Source organism: Capra hircus, chromosome 12 (assembly GCF_001704415.2).
Source record: "Capra hircus breed San Clemente chromosome 12, ASM170441v1, whole genome shotgun sequence".
NCBI classification, from domain to species: Eukaryota; Metazoa; Chordata; class Mammalia; order Artiodactyla; family Bovidae; genus Capra; species Capra hircus.
The window spans coordinates 31,088,661-31,103,621 of record NC_030819.1 but is presented as its reverse complement, the minus strand read 5'-3'; positions in this window follow the sequence as shown (position 1 = coordinate 31,103,621).

The following is a 14,961-nucleotide window of genomic DNA, read 5'->3' as shown; positions in this document are numbered from 1 at the left end:
GGAAGTAAAGACAAGACACCTGAATAAGGTCAGAGGAGGAAAGATCAAATTGCAGAGAGTACTCAGAAGAGAGTTGCAGAAATTGGAGGATTTGATGTTGGAATGAAGAAAGAGTATGATTTGGGAGGCAAAGGTAAATTGAAACATTCCCTACATAAACAAACACTGAAGTTCAAGTGCAGAAAAGGATGGCAAGTAGGCTGGTATAAAGAGAGATGTGAGCAACCGAAGCCATTGGAGTTCTGGCTCTGAAAGGCCTTGTGAGCTAAGAGTTTGGTCTTTTTCCTAGAGGGATGGAGAAACCACTGGAAGTTTTGAATGGGAAATGTGATCCAAGTATTATTTCAGGAAGCTATTTTTGGCAGCAATGTGCAGACCGGATCGGGTGGAGAGAGAAGGTGATAAACCACATTAATGCATATTGAAAATAGACCATATGTGCAGCTGTGAGGACCTGGGCTTGAATATCAGCAGTTCACTCTAGATGCATATTACAGTGACTCTTGATTAAAATAAGCTTATTTTGTAACAGTATTCTTATAAACCCAGGTCTATATGTCCCTAAATGACTCATTCCTGTGTATTTTTCTTCATCTTCACAGTCAGAGGGATGCAGGTTCCTCAAGATTCATAGAAAAAAAATAGGAAGGACCAAGGACAAGAAGGTAAGATCAGTGAGAAAAATGAAGGGAATGGAGATAGTTCAGACAGAATAGAGAAACAGAATCCAATAATTATAGAGCAGAAGTGATGAGAGAGATCTAGAGAGCTAAAAGCTCCCTCAATGCTGGATCCGTTTACACAGTGGTGCAGCGGAGCCGGCTTGTCCTGGCTGGATGTATGGGCTTCTCCGTTTTGCTCTCAGTGAGGTCTCATGATGGGAGTGTTTACACTATGGAAATTGGCAACTGCTACAGATCACAGCTTCTGCCACTCCAAGCTGTGCTCATCCAGCTGTGTTGCCACTGCAACCACACGATCCACACAGATCAGCTTGATTTGTTCTGTAAAAGACAAGCTGGGAAACCAAAGACACTGTTGTGCCCACTGTCATAGCAAGGGTGGGGAGACTGGTGACTCACACCTAGAGTTGATAATTTTCGGTACACATACGAACTACAGTGGTTTGTACTGTCGTGTACCTACGTCTGAAACTAGGTATGAACATGCTCCAAATGTTCTAGGCATTTATTTTTTCTTTCGTCCTGTGCATGGAGATGCTCAGGAGTCACCCCAGAGAGTGCGGATTCCCTCTCCCTTGTTTCCTTGGACACATTTTATGTAGCTTGACTAGTGATTTATGGACAGGAAAGCCATCTGTGTAGTTTCACTCTTACTAATTGATGTGCTCATGGCTTGTCTCCCTGTAAGTTTAGAGACTGTACATTTTTTCTCTTTAAAGGGCTTAGGCCCCTCCGTAACTAAGTACTTTTCCTACTGTAGCTGTAGTGAGGAGGGCTGTGATGGCTAATGTTTTACTATAACTATTGGCTGCCAAGGGTTGAGTACTCATTTATGTTGCTGGAATTATCCTAAGCCCTTCGCAAGCATCATCTCATTTCATCCTCACCACCATCCTTTCAGGTAGCTCAAACGGCAAAGAATCTGCCTGCAATGCGGGAGACCCGGGTTCAATCCCTAGGTCAGGAAGATCCCCTGGAGAAGGGCATGGCAATCCACTCACTATTCTTACCTGGAGAAGTCCATGGACAGAGGAGCATGGCGGGCTACAGTCCATGCGGTCAAAAGGAGTCGGACATGACTGAGCAACTAACACACACACACACGCTCAGTAAGTCCCTTACCTTAGAATGAGTTCTGTTCCAAGAGCATATTTGTAATCCCAAAAAAGTTAACCTAGGTACCCACCTAAAACAACTGGCGATATAGTACTGTACTGTAATAGGTTTGTAATACAGTACCTTTCACACAAATAATACCTTGAAAAGCAAGCACAAAAAAATAAAGATAATGATTTTCATCTTATAGTACAGTACCTTGAAAAGTACAGTAGTACCAGCTCCATCACTGGGGCTTGAAATAAAGATACTATACTGCTCTCCCCTACACAGCAGGGCACAGTAAAGTACACAATACCACAGCCACTTGGAGAGGTTGCAAGCACATGACAGTGTGCCCCAGACTCACGAATGAGCTTACAGGATTGGATATTTGAACATAGGTTCGCCTCTTTGAAAGTTCTCAACTTCAAGGTTCATATTGTAGGTGTGTGTGTGTTTTGTATTCGCTCAGCTGTGTCTGACTCTTTGCCACCCTTTGGAATGTAGCCCACCAGATTCCTCTGCCCATGGGATTTTTCAGGCAAGAACACTTGAGTGGGTAGCCATGCTCTCCTCCAGGGGATCTTCCCGACCCAGGGATGGAACCTGTATCTCCTGTCTCAGCAGCTGGAGCCTTTACCACTGAGCCACTGGGGAAACCTTTTGTATGTTGGGGACTTGCTGTATTATGTTTATTTGACAGCTGAAGACATAGGATCAGAGACCTTAAGAAACTTTGCCCAAAGTCACATAAGTGTTTGATCTGGAATGTCGGTGTGAATCTCTCAGACCCCGGACTGACCCTTCCCCACCAATCTGCTGTGTGGAGGAAAAACTCTTTCTTGGCGGTGATGAGGGCCTCCGGGATCCCTGAGGGGGTGAACAGTGACAGCCTGAGGGTTCTGGCAATCAGGAATGAGGCTTTTTTTAGTGTGTGCATGGCAGAGTGCTTTGCTCTTACCGTAATGGGCTTGTGGGGAGAGTCAGACCCAAGGTTCATCAGGACACACAAGGGAACCTTGTTTTAGGGATCACACATCCTCTGAAACCTCACAGGTAATGAGTAGATTCGGTGCTTTTAATATAATGCCAATGAGACATCCCAGATTGACTCAGAGTCCCAGAGTGAGAAAATTCTATGATCAAATCTTTCCAAGTCTTGCCTTATTCCAAAGCTCTCATATTTAAAAACAACAATAATAAATGGTTCAGGTGTTTCTGAGATTTGTAAGTAGGAAAATAATCATTTCTGAGAGGCAATCTATGCCTAGAGTTGTGGGGGAGTAAAAGCACTTTCTGAATACCTAGAAGGCTATAGAATGGGTGAATGACCAGGGTCAAAAACGCACAAAACAAACTGGCAAAAGGACCCAATTACAATAGCAAGTAAGGTTTGTGGAACCGATAGCTTTTCATGAATGGGGTGTGTAACGTGGCAAAGCCATCTGCTTGTATAATGTCATGTTTGTGTATATTCGCACTTACGCACGGACATGCATCTATTATAACAACTCGGAAAAATACCCACAGGGTATGGAAATTCCAGCCTAGACTTGGGTTTACAGACATGCTTCCTTTATTCTCAACACCCGTGCATGTGAGAAACTGCAACTCGAGCACAGACTTGGCAGGCAGACCCCGTTCACTGTCTTCTTCAATGCTCTTCTTTCTCTGCAGTGGCTCCTATTTGAGGGGCACTAAGCAGACTCACGCCTCTCAGTCTTCCAAGGGGTGTTGAAGACTTGTTTGGAGGACATAATTTATGCTGCGCTGAAAAAGAGCCGAGACTGTAATGGAGCCCCGAGGAGCCAAATTCTCCAAAGCCCAGGATCATAGTAATATGCAGTATTTCATTTACAACCCCCTTCTAAGTAGGTTTGGGAGGCTAATGCCTTGTTTAAATAATAATATGCCACATTTTACCATTCAAAGTACTTTCACACAAATCATCTATCTAATTTTCTCTTTGAAACAATGAAGGAGATAAGGCCCGGATAATTACCTGCAAGAGAATCAGGAGCTCAGAAAGGTGAAGTGATTTACCCAGTCACACTGCAAGTTCTCAGCAAAGCCAAGATAAGAAGCTGTGTCTTCATTCCCAGCTCAGCTGGGTCTTTTTACCAGAATGTTAGTGCCTGAAGCTTCATGGGTAGAATGCTGAAATTCTCAGCACAGCCTTTTGCCTCTAAGCATTCTTTTCCATGGTTGGCCTTTAGCATCATTTGGATTTTATGACCTTATGAGATGGCAGGGAATTTTGAAGACAAGTTTATAATTTAAATTTTCGGACTTTAAAATCTGACCTGAAAGCGTATCAATTTCTTAAACTGAATTTGCAAAATTAGATACAAGTTGCACATAATGGCAGTGAGTTTTACTCTCTGATTTTCATCCTTAGGCAAGGTTGTGAGTTTCATGTGAGATGGGAAAGCATTTGGTGGTCTCTAAAGCAGTGAATAAGGAGAGCTGACGGGGCACTACCAGTGTCAGAAGTTGTTTCACTTAATTTGTAACGAAAAAAAAATTATTTGTTTGACGGTGCTGAGTCTTATTAATCGTTGCTGCATTGGGGGTCTTCTACTTGTTAATTGTGGCATGCGCACTCTTAGCTGTGGGATGTGAGATCTAGTTTCCCAACCAGGGATTGAACCCGGGGCCCCTGCATTGGGAGCATGGAGTCTCAGCTACTAGACCATCAGGGAAATCCCTAATTTGTCATTTTAGTAGTTTCAACCTGTTAGAAGTAGAATTTTGACTTGTTCATACACTGCTTTTTCATTCAAACCCACCTTTAAATACCCATGTATTATTTTGCATAATGTATAAACATATACAGACAGACACACATATGTATAGCTGTATGTAAGCTAGAGGTTTATAGTACAGAACTATTTTCTTATACTTTTCTACTTGTGATCCCTTTTCTCTTTTCTCACATTTTCCCCCCACATCCAGTGGCCCGTAAAAACCACATATTCATTCATCTTTTATATATTTGACCACATCCATGTAATTGCAAAAATACACAGATATACATACATGCACATGTAAATATATACATAATACACACACACATACCTATGCACATGAATAATGGGGATTTTTAAATCATTTTTATTAAGAGACTGTATAGAACCTTTCTGCATTTTACTTGCTAAATTACCAATAACACATGAAAATACTTCTACTCTATCTAATGGTCTACTTCTATTTTCTTATCTCTAGTGGCTACATAATATTCCATGATAGAGTTATGCCATGTGGATTCAATCACTCATTTATAAGCAGACTTCCATTTGTTTCCACTTAGTCTTCTTTTTACTACTTGAAACAATTCTAAGTGAAATATATTCAAACAGTGTTGCCTGAGATACTTATATAGTGTATATATTTTTTTCTATAGGATGACCAGACAGAATTTTGTATTGAAGAGTATATTTAATATAATAGATTTTGCCGCATTGCTTTCTGAAAGAGACTGCAGCCCTTCATCTTTCCAACAGTGTGTGCCTGTGTTCATTTTTATTCAAATTGTATTATTTCCTTTTATCCAAATCTGTAACAAGTGTTCTTCTTCATAACTTTGGCTAGTTTGAGGGCAAATTGATAAAGTAATACATTATTTTCCCATTAAGTTTCCCTTCCCTGAATGCTAGTGAAGTTGAGCATCCTTTCACACAATTGCCATTTGGATTTGCTCTTCCATGAGCAGCCTAAAATTATCCCATTCCTATAACTCAGTAGTTCTCTTTTTTCTTTTATTGGTAATATCTACCTATCTACGGGGCTTCCCAGGTGGCTCAATGGTAAAGAAACCACCTGCTAATTCAGGAGACTCAGGAGATGCGGGTTTGATCCCTGGGTTGGGATCATCACGTGGAGACAGAAATGGCCGCCTTCTCCAGTATTCTTGCCTGGAAAATCCCATGGGCAGAGGAGCCTGATGGGCTACAGTACTTTGGGTTGCAAAGAGTCAGACATGACTGAGAGACTGATCATGCACCTATCTATCACTTGTTTATCTATATATCTATCATAATGAACATTATATATTTGCCCCTTATTATTTAACTGAAAGCTGTTTTTTTCCTATTCTAAGTTGGTCCTTTGACTCTAATATCTTCTGTTTTCTGTGTTGCTTAAAATTGCACAAGGTATTCTAAATCTTCTTTAAATATTTTTTATCAATGTATTATTTACTATTGTCTTTACTCCATCTGAACTAAATGCTACAAGACTGATTTTCTTTCTGTCATTGTCAGTGATTAAAAAACCCATTCTTTCCCCAATGAATTAAACTACTACTTTGTCTTTATTAAATTCTCATATGTACTGGAATTCTTTCACTTAATTCTCTGATGAATTGTGTGTGTGTGTGTGTGTTTTAATCTTCTTAAAACTGATAGAAAATGTATCCTTTAATTCATAGTCTGGCACTACAATCTGCCTGATGGTAACTCCTGGAGTTTCTGGTGTAGATTGTAATAAATAGTAAAATAATTCAAGGGGCTGTTCTCAAAATCCAAAAGTCTTCAGTGAAAGGCAATTACCTGACAGTCAGAGGAAAATGAATGCATTACAACCCACAAATGTAAAGTATAGGATTCACATCATAAACACCCCAAGGACAAAGAAGTATAAGGGAGCCACATCACTGGCCATGCATTTCATGACTGTGAGCACAATAGCAGTGACCATATTATTGTCAGCCAAGACAGGAGTGTAAAGATACATGTTGTGCTGGACATGAGGTGACTGGCATTGTTCTTTCTGTTCATGAGTTTTGACCACGTCAATTTTTATGATTGTTTTAGCTCAGTTGTGCAATTGGTGTCAGCTCTGAGACTCGTGTCATAGTAACAAATTTACAATGACGGTGGACTCAAATATATCTTTGTCAGCAAAGATTTGACAGAGTTTTGGAATATCCTTGCATATATCAAAGAAAGGCAGGCTAGATAAGAACATAACTGCCAACAAAATTCTCACATTCCGATGCTGTTGATTGTTGTTATTTAGTTGCTAAGTCATGTCTAGCTCTTTGTGATCCCATGAACTGCAGCAAGTCAGGGTTCCCTATCCTTCAGGATCTTCTGAAGTTTGATCAGATTATGTCCATTTAGTTAGTAATGCCATCCCACCATCTCACCCTTCGTCACCCACTTGTCCTCAACCTTTACCAATATCAGAGTCAGCTCTTTGTAACAGGTGGCCAAGGTATTGAGCTTCAGCTTCAGCATCAGTCATTCCAATGAATATTCACGATTAATTTCCTTTAGGATTGACTGGTTTGACCTCCTTGCAGTCCAAGGGACCCGCAAGAGTCCTCTCCAACATCACAATTTGAAAGTATCGATTCTTCAGCACTCAGCCTTCTTTATGCTGTCAATCAGTTAAATGAACTTGTTTTCATACTACTGAATTCTTCCCTTGGCCACGGACTTAAAATTTTTATCAAAGTCTTGACAATAACATTGACAGTGTTATCACATACCTGGGTGAAAAAGAGCAGTGAGGAGTAATTCCATGACAGGTAGAAAAATCAAGATTCAAAACACCTCCTTAGGTTATAATCAAAGAGTGACATTTACTTGGGATATTAGTAAAGTTCCTCATGTCATTGAAATAAGTGACACTGCTATATTTAAAATGAATAATGAACAAGGACCTACTATAGAGCACATGAAGGTCTGTCCAGTGTTATGTGGTAGCCTGGGTGGGAGGGGAGTTTGGGGGAGAATAGCTACATGTATACGTATGGCTGAATCCCTTCACTCTTCACCTGAATCTGTCACAATGTTATTAACCAGTATATCCCAATACAAAATAAAAAGTTTAAAGAAATGTAAAAAAAATCATGTAGGTAAACATTGCATTTGATCAAGGTTGCTATCACCCAGAATAGATACGATGAGGTTTTTATGCTTTTATGTGTTTTTTAGCCACAAATGAGCTGTATATTCTGCCTAGAAATACCTAGGGAAATATAAAATTTATCTACTTCAGTTTGAAAATATGATTCAACCTCTGTACTCTATGTATTATAGGAGATATTTTTATAAATATTTTTGTTCCAAATCATTTAATGTCAGTTCAATTGAGTAAATGTGTGACAGGTGCCTACTGTGACTCAGACACTGTGGAATATTCCAGGAAAAAGGTTGCAAATAAGATGTCGTCTCTGACCTCAAGGAACTCAGAGCTTAATTGGGAAGGCAGACCTGAAAAACACATGATGTAAACATAGTCACAGGAAGGGCACTGTGGTTACCTAACTATCGGTTGTAAAAGTTGTTAATGGATTTTCATTTTCATTTATTCTGCTTTGACCTGAGAGATGTCCCTGGCTCCCTTTTCACTTTGCCACTTAAGAGGGAGGCAGTGAGTTATTTTCACATGGCTATGGAGTCATAAGTCTCGCTTTCCTTGACTGAGGGCTATAAAGCAGAAAGAGTTTCCTAATTGGCATTCCAAAGAAAAATAAGGATCATTTCAACATAATATATTTATTTATAAAACTATTATCAAGGATAGGTTTGGTTTGTCTGGCCTTCTAGTAACTGGCACTCATTTATAATAGAGTTAGGGTGCTTCAAATACATTTATTATTATTATTCCTATGGCAAAGAACCAAAGCAAACAAGGCAAAAGAGTACAGCTGACTCTTGAACAATGGGGGATAGGCCCTGCAGTCAAAAATTCGAGTGTATAGAAAACTAAAAACAGAGTTACCATAAGTGCCTGCACTCTCACTCCTGGGCATCTATTTAAAAAAATACATGCACCCCTATGTTCATAGCAGCATTGTTCACAATAGCCAAGACAAGGAAACAACCTCAGTGTCCATCAGGAGATGAATGGATGAAGATGTGTTACATATATATACAACAGAATACTACTCAACTATAAAAAAGAATGAAATAATCCCATTTGCAGAAACATGGATGCAACCAGAGATTATCATAGTAAACGAAGTAAGTCAGAAAGAGAAAAGCAAATATCATATGATATAACTTATAGGTGGAATCTGAAATATGGCACAAATGAACAGAAACAGGATCAGAAACATAGAGAATAGATTGGCGGTTGCCAAAATGGAGAGGGATGAGAGAGAGTTAGAATGGGAGTTTCGGATTAGCAGATGCAAATTGGTGTATATAGGGTGGATAAACAACAAGGTCCTACTGTATAGCACAGGAACAACATTCAATATCCTGGGATACACCATGATGGGAAAGAATATGAAATAAAATATGTATCTGTTCGGTTCAGTCACTCAGTCATGTCTGACTCTGCGACCTCATGAATCCCAGCATGCTAGGCCTCCCTGTCCATCACCAACTCCCGAAGGTCATTCAAACTCATGTCCATCGAGTCGGTGATGCCATCCAGCCATCTCATCCTCTGTCATCCCCTTCTCCTCCTGCCCCCAATCCCTCTCAGCATCAGGGTCTTTTTATACATACCTGAGTTGCTCTGCTGTATAGCAGTAATTGACACACACTGTAATTCAACTATACTTAAATAACAAATAAAGAAATAAAAGAAGATACCGTTTAATAATAAAGGGATCATAACAGAAAAAAAAAATCCAAGAATAACTTTGTGGTCTTCTTTCCATGTTGGAGGTTCCTCTCTTGCAGATTCAACTAACTGGACATGAGTTTGAGCAAGCTCCAGGAGATGGTGAAGGACAGGGAAGTCTAGCTTGCTCCATTCCACAGGGTCACAGTCAGACACAACTGAGTGACTGAACAACAACAATAACTCAGGTCTACTGTAATAGCAACAGTATCTTCTTGGTGGAAGTAAGAGCATGAAAGAATACCTGTCCATTTATCTTAGTCTCCTTTCTAAAGGGAAATTCTCACTCTCCATCAGTCTTATTCGGAGGGGACATAACTTTCCTGTTGTTTAAAAAGCCACACATTCATTCACCTTTCTCAAACAGCAAAAGTCTGACAAAACCCTTTAGATGAGTATTTCCCCAACTGTTTTCTCGGAATAAGAAGTCTGAGAGAATTCAGTGATAAGAGGATCCAAAAAAGTTAGGAAAACATTACATTTTCCTCTCTTAGAATTTCACAACGTATATTATCATATTCAAGCAAGTCATATCACTGGATTTAATCAAATATGTTCTGAAATGATATGATCAAAGAGCTCTGTACATTAAACACCTATGAACATCCTTGGGAACTTGGAGAAGCCTACTTTAGATAATAGAATATGGGCATCTTGATAGTTTGATAATTAAAGTACCAAAAGGCACTTGTGGAATTACCTATTGATTTGCACTGCTTTCAGAAGTTTAGCATTACTGCTATTGACTACATTATCAGGGAAGAAATTATACAGGGAAAAGTCTTCAGAATTCACAATGGGAAGAGGGAATTGTGTGGTGTGTATGTGTGTGTGTGTGTGTGTGTGTGTGTGTGTGTGTTTTGGGTGGGATGGAAGTTGGGTAAGAGGATGTGAGAAAATATTGTATTGTTTTTTCCTTTACCTTGAGGGACTTTGCTGTTTATGGAAATTAAAATAACATGATAGAATTAAAACCAGCTTAAGCTAAAGTACTCTTTTGACAAATAATGTCATGCATTTACAAACTTTTCCAACTCGTAAAAAGTATGCAGTGTTCTTTTCAATGGGTCAGCAGTCACTTTCGAAGAATGTTCAGGAACCTTAGATTCCTGGCAGTGGGTTAAAAACCAATATCCCAGTTTTGCAAATTAGCAGGCACAGAGAGGTTAAGAGACTTGCCCAAGGCCACAGAGGAAGTAACAGGCTGAATCTGGAACAAACTTTCTGTTCTCTACACCCAGAGGAAACCACTAAACCATGCTTCTCTCAACATGGAAGCTTAGAATATCTGACATGCTCATCTGGCCTTTTTTGTTTTTCTTCCCAACGACCATGGAAAGCCTTTGTTGATGATGTGGTTCAAACCCCATCTTTTCCTTTTCAGCCTTCCCCACGCTTGGCTCACTGGGGCTGCCATAGCAGCCTGTATTTTCCCTGCTTGGTATAGGAAGCCCCTTCCTCAGAGTTTCTGAATGGCTGGCCTCTGGGTGACATTTGAAGCAATCACCCTCTCTACCTGTAACCCACATCCCTGACCTCAGTGCTCAGTGAACTTTTTATTTACATGCACAGTCAAATTAAATTTGCCCAGCCTTTGAAAACTTACATCTGTTGAGTGTCTAATTTGTATTGCCATTTGTTCCACAGATGTGTAACAAGACAAATACCTGTCCAGGCTTACATGGGATTCAGAAATGCTTACGTTAATCATGCGGGTGGAAAGGGGGTTAAGGGCTCTACAATAAATCAGCCTCCAAATGGTTTCACTTGGAAAGGCCTGGGAGAACAGGGTTATTTTTATCCTAGGATGCTTTTAATTTGAATCAAAAATGCTTTACCACATGTTCTGCCACAAGTTCAAAAGGATTGGTAACAAACATTTAATCTTTTTCTTCTCGGATTGGCGCTAAGCTCTCATCAAAAAGCGTATGCAGTCAAGTAGCTTATCTCCACGGAGCTGCTTCCCTTAATGTGTTCCTAATTATAATCGTATATATGGCTCACTGTGGCCGATTGAACAATATGGCAGTAATTTCTTTACAGGCCTCCCTGCTCTTTGAACTGTGAGTACAGAGGGCTGGAACCGAACCAGATCAATGGGATTTGAGTGCTGGCAAATCAAGCCAGATGCGCTCCTTAGAGAATGAATCTCCAGCTGTTTCCCAGAAAGGAATTTCAGCCGACAGCTGGGGACCCTATCATTATCGTCGTGATTACGATCATCACCATTCCCACAATGTGCACCCACACGTCTGAGAAATGGGCACCTCTTCGCATCTCTTCCTAAATCACTACCCACCATAGAGTCTCCTGAAGGCTTTGCAAAGGATAGTGCGTAACACAGATAAGGCTGTGACTAAAGATATGTGATGGAAACCTAATAATGCTATATCGACACGATATATTTGTTGGTGCTGCCTGGTGGCTGAAGGCAATCTCTCAAAGTCACTTTTCAAATACCCAATGCTCACAGCATTTCTGAGCATTTGTAAGAGGGGGATAAGTGAGTCCTCTCTCCTTCAGTCAAAATGGCATGTTACTGCTTTGTACATACACCTCTGTGTCCCCCACATGACTGTCACTGGCCTTGTTTGAGGTACCATCCAATAACTACTTCTGGAAGGACTAACTTCTCACTTTATATTGAGCCTTGTGCTAATTGGGAAGAAGCTGAGCTTAAAAAATCAGAAGGAAGTTGCCATGACCATCCAAAGAGACTTCCAATCTAAGAGAATCCATGAGTTTAAAATGATTATTAGGGACTGACTGCCTTGTGATGGTGGTCCAGTGATTAGGAATCCACATGCCAATGCAAGGGATATGGGTTCTATCCCTGGACCTGGACAATCGCACAAGCCTCAGGGTACCTAAGCCCATGCACCTAGAGCTGAGGCTCCACAAGAAGAAAAGTCACTGGAATGAGAAGCCTATACATCGCAACAGAGAGTAGCCCTGCTCACCACGAGTAGAGAAACCCCGTGTGCAGCAACAAAGATCCAGCATGATCAAAAATAAATGAAAATAAAATTAGAATAAATAAAAGATAATGACTTTGAATCATTTAAGAATCATTCAAGAGAAAGGAATTATCCAACAGGAGTGGGACCCGCAGGATTTCCTACCTGTGACTTTCACAGCTTGCTGCTCTCTGTGAAATTATTTTTGTTTCTCTCAGAAGCCTAACTCATAAAAATCCTTCACCTCTTGCCTACTCTGGCTTTCCCAGTTTCTGCCCCTGGCTTCCCTTCTTCAGGTTTTCTGTGGATATCTCATTTCTGTTGAATTACCCTGATATATTTCCAGGGAAGAACTTCAGAAAGGCCAGGATTAATCAAACTGTTGTTGTTCAGTCACCAAGTTGTGTTAGACTCTTCATGACACCATGGACTGCAGCATACCAGGCTTCCCGGTCCCTCACCATCTCCTGGAGTTTGCCCAAGTTCATGTCCATTGAATCGGTGATGCCATCCAACCATCTCATCCTCTCTGGTCCCTATTCTCCTTCTGTCTTTAATCTTTCCCAGCATCAGGGCCTTTTTCAATAAAATTAAACTCATTATCACCCATTGTCACCTAAATGAGGTTGGTCAGGTAAAATACATACAGAGGGGGCTGCTGCTGCTGCTGCTGCCGCTGCTAAGTCGCTTCAGGCATGTCTGACTCTGTGCGACCCCACAGACGGCAGCCCACCAGGCTCCCCCATCCCTGGGATTCTCCAGGCAAGAACACTGGAGTGGGTTGCCATTTCCTTCTCCAATGCATGAAAGTGAAAAGTGAAAGTGAAAGTGAAGTTTCTCAGTTGTGTCCGACTCTAGCGACCCCATGGACTGCAGCCCACCAGGCTCCTTCCTCCATGGGATTCTCCAGGCAAGAGTACTGGAGTGGGTTGCCATTTCCTTCTCCAGGGGATCTTCCCCACCTAGGGATCGAACCTGGGTCTCCCACATTCCAGGAAGACGCTTTAACCTCTGAGCTACCAGGGAAGCATGGCTATAGAGGAACATAATTTATTTTAACTTGCCAAATATGCGTGCATGTGCATGCCTAGTCGCTCAGCTGTGTCCATCTCTTTGCGACCTCATGGACTGTATCCGATCAGGCTTCTCTGTCCATGAGATTCTCCAGACAAGAATACCAGAGTGGATTGCCATTCCCTCCTCCAGAGTCTTTCCGACTCAGGCACTTCTCCTGTGCCTACTGTATTGCAGGTAGACTCTCCCATCTGAAGCCCCCATATACATATATATGCATATGTATTTATTCATAAGTTGTACTTCTATTGGTATTTAATCTATTTCTTCTTAACTTTAGATGAAAATAAATTTAAATAACAATTCAAATGACCTTTGTCCACAGTCTGAAGGCTCGACTTGCCCCGTCCTGGGTGCAACCATCCCACTTGGGAACAGACCATAGCTCTAGACAAGTGACTGGACAGTTGTGGATCTCACTATTCTCAATCCATTCTCCTCTTTAGAACAATGGTAGAGAGTTAGAAAAGAGCAGAAAGGTGCCTTTGGCCATGTGGAGAGAATGCTTTATTACTGAGTATCCTTTTTTAATGGACAAAGAGAGAGTAGATATTATCCTGGAAAGAATGTTTTTAATGAGAAAATTCTAGAATTGTGTTTACTAGCATAATTTAAATAATCAGATATATAGGGGTTTAGAGACACTTAAATGACTCTGAATGACTCGTTGTAATGAGATGCAACTTGATGGAGCATGTTGTTAGAGAATTTGTTCTTCTTCCTTTTAAGTCCAACTTTGGAAGGGTGAACACTGTGGTATTAAAAAAATATGTTTAACTTCCTTTTAGGAGTACATACCAGTTCTCATAGCTTGTATAAATACTCTCTTTTATGCCAGTTGGATAGTCACTGGTTCTATAAAATCCTCCATTATAATTTTCATGAAAAACAAATCAATTCTAATTCAATTCAACAATCACACATTGATCGCCTAAAATGTGCCAAACATAATACAGAACATGCATTTTACAGGAAAATTGGAACTGCACTAAGATATGCAGTAAATCATCTGCAATTTTATGAAAAGGGAAGCCAGGCACGTTAATGGAGTTTGTTTTCATAAACATGAAGTGTTTGGGCATGTTTGATTTTTCAGTTGGGCTGCTCAGCCAAGCTTAGTTAACACCTTGTAAAAAGTGAGTTGCTTCTCATTTCCTTAATGGAAAGCAGGGAGAGTCATAGTTAAGATCCCCCCTATCAGCTGGAGGCCTTCTGCAGCATTCCTTAAGCCTCTGAGGTTGGATCTAGGATGCAAATCCATCTGGATACTTGAGAGCAGAAAGTATGTTTCTCTGGAGACTTCAGACTCTCTCCCCATCAATCTTAGACAAGTAAACTATCTAAAAGCAGATCTTTGTTTCAAATTGCTACGTTGGAATAAAGGTGCTATTGATAAGCTTTTACATCTTAATAATTTCTTGAAGTATGTAGCTGGATTCTTATTTTTACCATCCGTTTGGCCTTCAGTACATACCATATTTCTGCATCTGTGTGGATATCACTTTTCTCAGTAATATAATGTTAACTTAAGAATGTGATAAAACAGGAAACATGCTGGAACTTTT